Raw genomic sequence first — 5,201 nt, forward strand, 5'->3', positions numbered from 1 at the left:
CTCGCTTCGAAGTAATATTCTGGCTGTACTTCTTCCAAGACCGATTTGTTTGTTCTCCTGGCAGTCCATGGTATATTCAATATTCTTTACCAGCACCATAATTTAAAGGTATCAATTCTTTTTCAGTCTCCTTTATTCATTGTCCAGCTTTCACATGCATATGAGGTGACTGAAAATACCATGGCTTGGGTCAGGCGCACCTTATTCCTCAAAGTGACATCTTTGCTTTTTAATATTTTAAAGAGGCCTTTTGTAGCAGATAACAAATAATCTGATAAAAAGCAAAATATGTCGTTAATAGGTCAGTTTTTTACCCCATCTAAAGCTAAAAAAAAAAAAAATCACTTGAATTTTCCCCCTTTTACAAATTGATGGTAATTTTTACTAAAATGATGAAATTACCACATTTTGACATTGTGTAGTCATGCCCTGAACCAACATTAAAACCAAAAAACCAAACCCACTGCCGTCGAGTCGATTCTGACTCATAGTGACCCTATAGGACAGAGCAGAACTGCCCGATAGAGTTTCCAAGGCGTGCCTGGCAGATTCGAACTGCCAACCTCTTGGTTAGCAGCTGTAGCACTTAACGACTATGCCACCAGGGTTTCAGAGCCAATATTAGGCCACATATTATAAGAAATGTAAAATTCAGTCAAAATTATTATGCAGAGACCTCAAAACTACCACATTTTTATAGTGTGAACAATTGATTGAAATTTGTTAGTATTCCAGAAAAACTAAAACCACTCAAGGAAAGCAATGTATAATTTGAATATTTATAAGCGAATTGGCAATTCTGCAATATGTTTGCTTTAGCAGAAGCAATTAAATACAAAATAACTAAAATAGGGAATTGTACACAAGAGTGTAGGAAGAATAGATGGAGGAAAAATATAAATGGAGTATATTACATTACTGCTGTTTGTTTATACTTCTGTGATGTCTTAATCAGAGACCATTAACATAGAATTTTCAGCATGTTTTATGTATGAGATGCACGGGTATGGCATTCTTATATTTTCCATATTTAGAAATCCAACTATGTTTTTGAAGAATCAGGAGGAAATAAGACTATAACTATATAAAGCAGCATACTGAGGCTAGGGCCTCTCAGGGAACATTAGGTGCTAATGTCGTATAATCTCCCTGTCTGTCCTGTGTAGGGCCATTTTGATGCCAATGGGAAGATTTTTTGGCAAACTATAATGTGAACATTACATTTGAGCAAGCTGAGTAGCTACTTCCTTTCAGGTGTGAGATGCAGATCACGTTCAACTAGGAATGGAAAAGAGACTGACATTCTCCTAAGTACCGAAAATCTACTGCCATTGACCCAGTTCTGACTCATGGTGACCCCATATGCATCAGAATAGAACTATGCTCCATAGAGGTTTTGGTTTTTTTTTTTTTTTTTACTGTAATCTTTATAGAAGAGGATCACCAGGCCTTCTTCATGGCACTGCTAGATGTGTTCAAACCACCAACCTTTAGGATAGTAGTTGAGTGCAAGCCATTATGCCACCTAGAGAACTCCATGATGGTTAGAGGAATCATAAGAGGAATTTGCCCAAAGGTCCTTCCTTCCTCAGTTCTTGCTGCTACTACATTCCAAGCTCCCCCAGACAATGGAATGGCACATTATTAAAAAAAAAAAAAATTAGCAGTTTATTTAACCACTTCAATATAGTAACGATGCTAAGCAAATACACTGTAAAATTCCATCTCCATCATAATTCCTTTTAAGGATAATGTCTGGGAATAACTGGATGCTGGCAGCAAAATTAATTGGTGATACACTGAAAGTTTTTCTATTAAAGCTCTTAAAATTGAGTTCACAGAATGTTTCTCTTCTCCCCATCTCTCCCCTCCCCCACCCCCATCAGTTACAGCATTCGCACAGGACTACGATTGAAATTATGCCTGGAAATGTATATCTTTATATTTTTTACTTTATACTGTAGATTTAATACCTCTGACTCAATTGATCAGCATATTCCTTGTGCCTAGCACCTATAAGCTGTTTTTAGCTGCCGTTTAGTAGGCCCCTACCCATGGCGACCCCCTACACAACAGAAGGAAATCCTGCCCAGTCCTGTATCATCCCTCTGACAGTTGTGGATGGGACTATTGTGATCCATAAGGTTGTTTTTTTTTTTGTTAATTTTGCTCTAGGCGAAAGTTTACAGCTCAAGTTAATTTCTCGTTCAAAAATTTATACACATATTGTTTTGTGGTATTGATTACAATCCCCACAATGTGACAGCACACTCCCTGTTTCCACTCCGGGTTCCCTGTGTCCATTCATCCAATTTCTGTCCCTTTCTGCCTTCTTGTCTTGCTTTTCAACAGGAATTGCCCATTTGGTCTCAATTGAACTATGGAGCACATTCCTCACATATAATCCAAAAGTTTTATACTAGCTGATTTTCCTAAAGCAGATCACCAGGCCTTTCTTCCTAGTCCATCTCAGTCCAGAAGCTTCACTGAAACCTGTTCAGCGTCGTGGCACCATGCAAGCCTCCAAGGGTGGTGGATGTGTGTGAGGTGTATTGGCTCAGGACTGAACCTCGGTCTCCCGCATGGGAGGTGAAAATTCCACCACCGAACCACCAAACCCTTAGCACCTTGGGTACATATTTGTCAATAAATATTTGCTAAATTGAATGAATAAATGCGTGATTGTATATAAGAAATATTGTCTGCTGTTTGCACTTATTTATTTTGTGATGGAGACAGCAGAGTCTTGTGATTCAGAGCCTTAGAGAGGGGTCAGTGGTTGGGGGCAAGGCCAGCAGAGTCAGACCACCTCTCCTGGAAGCCTTGCTCCACTACTTACTACCTAGGTCACTTTGGGCAAGTTACTTAACCTCTTGAGGCTCAGTTTTTGCTTCTGTAAAATTGACTTAATTAAAGCCTCTCACTTAAGGTTTTTGTGAAGAATAAATGAGATAATACCTCTAACCTATAGTAAGTGCTCAATAAATTTGAGCTATCATTTAGATCATTTTTGGTTCCAGCTATCTAACCTTTATTTATATGAGAAACGTGGACATCACCTATGTCTCACTGCTCTCTGAATAGGTTTATTAAAAAACAAACAAAACCCTCCACTTCCCTTTCCCATTGGGCCTGAACACTGGTCTGGGTGGTTGTAAAAGGAGGAAAACAAACATGGAAAGAGGCCTCAGTGCATGTAGCACATGGGCTGGTTTCAAACAGGATTCAGTTCACTGAATTTGCTTCCTTATTTCTTGGGATAATCATAGGCTTAAAGGGATGAGTAAGGGAGCGAAGCTCTGAGCAGCTGGGGTAGCAGTGGCTGGACTATTAACTGTATTTCGGGGAGGGATCTAGTGTATAAGTTTTCTTGTCTCTTGATTAAAAGTATTCTGTTTTAGAAACAAACAAACAAGAACACTTTATGGAACTACCCACTAGTTGTTTTTCTTATCGAACTTTCTATTTCTTAAAAGTAGTCACTGTTTTCCTACTATTGTGGAAGAAAAACGACTTTAATCTCAAAGGCAACATTAAAAATACAGAAAAAGAAAGCAAATCAATACAGGCAAAGGTCATAGAAACAAATGATTCGAACATAAAGTGGTGCTCCTGAGCATTAGGGTTATTTACACAGGCTGGAAAAAAAAAAAAAAACAGGTAAGCAACACATCTGGAAGAGAAATTACATGGTGATTTGAATACCAATAACCAAACAATGTTTACTTGTCAAACTTTTTTAAAGAAGCTGCAGAACTGAGAAGTCTTGGAAAAAAAAAAAAAAGAGCCTAATTCCAGAGTTTGGATTTCCTAGCAATGTGTTTTCCTCTCCACAGGAAACAGATTAAATACTTTCTCTTTCACACACACACACACACATACACACACACACACACACACGCATACACCATGCCCTGGATCAGTTATATTTTCCACCATGGAGAATTTGGAGATTGCTTCAAGAAAAAATAATGGGGCAGCAAGGTTGAAGCTAGGGAAAGTATGTTATTTCTTATTGGTCCTAATAATCATCAGATAGGGTCAATGTTAGTCATTTTAAATTATGTTCTAATCACCTGCAGGATTTTTTTTATTATTATTATTTTTTTTAAGTAAGAAGAAGTTACCAAAATGTATCATTTTGGGAAAGGACTTTGAAACATTTCTTACCATGATCTCCAACACACACACACAAAAAATGCATTTCATTGCAGCCCAGCTATTCTATTCCAATTTATTTCACTTTTTAAAACATTGGTTGGGACCCATTTAATTTATTTTCACAGCCTACCAATGGGTCATGACCCACCATCTGGAAATGGCTGTCTTAGGACGTTGTGCTCACATTTTCCCACCTAAGTGCCCAAGAAGCAGGGAAAAGGAATAACATGGAACGGGGGAAGAAGGCCAGGTTGAGAAAGGTACTATGTGGACCTGCACCAGTTGTGAAATTTCTTTGATGTTTCTTTATTTCATCTTTAAAATGTATCCAACTTTGGCATTAGACACCAAACACAAACATAGTATCACAATAAAAAGGGTTTAAATCTTACATTTAAATAAAGCAGATGCTCCAGGGACACAGGCTGCCTGCTACCGGGCCCTGCTGAGGAGACGCCAGCTGCAGCCTGCAAAGCAGGCCCTCTGCTGTTGTTGTTGTTATTAGGTGCCATCGAGTTGGTTCCAACTCATAGCAGCCCTACGTATAACAGAATGAAGCACTGCCCAGTCCTGAGCCATCCTCACAATTGTTGCTATGTTTGAGCACCTTATTGTAGTCACTGTGTCAATCCATCTCTTTGAGGGCCTGTCTCTTTTTCGCTGATCCCCTACTTTATCAAGCATAACAGCCTTCTCCAGGAACTGATTCCTGCTGATAACATGTTCAAAGTACGTGAGGCGAAGTCTCACCATCCTCACTTCCAAGGAGCATTCTGGCTGTACTTCTTCCAAGACAGATTTGTTCGTTCTTCTGGCAGTCTGTGGTTTATTCAACATTCTTTGCCAAGATCATAGTTCAAAGGCATCAATTCTTCTTCGGTCTGCCTTATTCATTGCCCAGCTTTCACTTGCATATGAGGGGATTGAAAATAGACCATCTGAGGTGATAAATTTACTCCCAGATCATTTGTGAACTTACCACAGGCTCAGGGGCTTTAGACTGACAATTATTCAGTGCAAGCCATATGAGTGACCTCACC

General features: G+C 39.0%; 1 non-coding gene across 1 annotated transcript; it reads left to right on the plus strand.

The window, feature by feature from the left end:
* The first annotated feature begins 3,105 nt into the window (after positions 1-3,105).
* Positions 3,106-3,224, plus strand: LOC111748494 (small nucleolar RNA SNORA61). The gene has a single exon (XR_002784208.1). It is a non-coding gene; the product is annotated as a small nucleolar RNA SNORA61 (small nucleolar RNA).
* Positions 3,225-5,201: the final 1,977 nt, after the last annotated feature.

Source organism: Loxodonta africana, chromosome 4, assembly GCF_030014295.1.
Source record: "Loxodonta africana isolate mLoxAfr1 chromosome 4, mLoxAfr1.hap2, whole genome shotgun sequence".
Classification (NCBI taxonomy): Eukaryota; Metazoa; Chordata; class Mammalia; order Proboscidea; family Elephantidae; genus Loxodonta; species Loxodonta africana.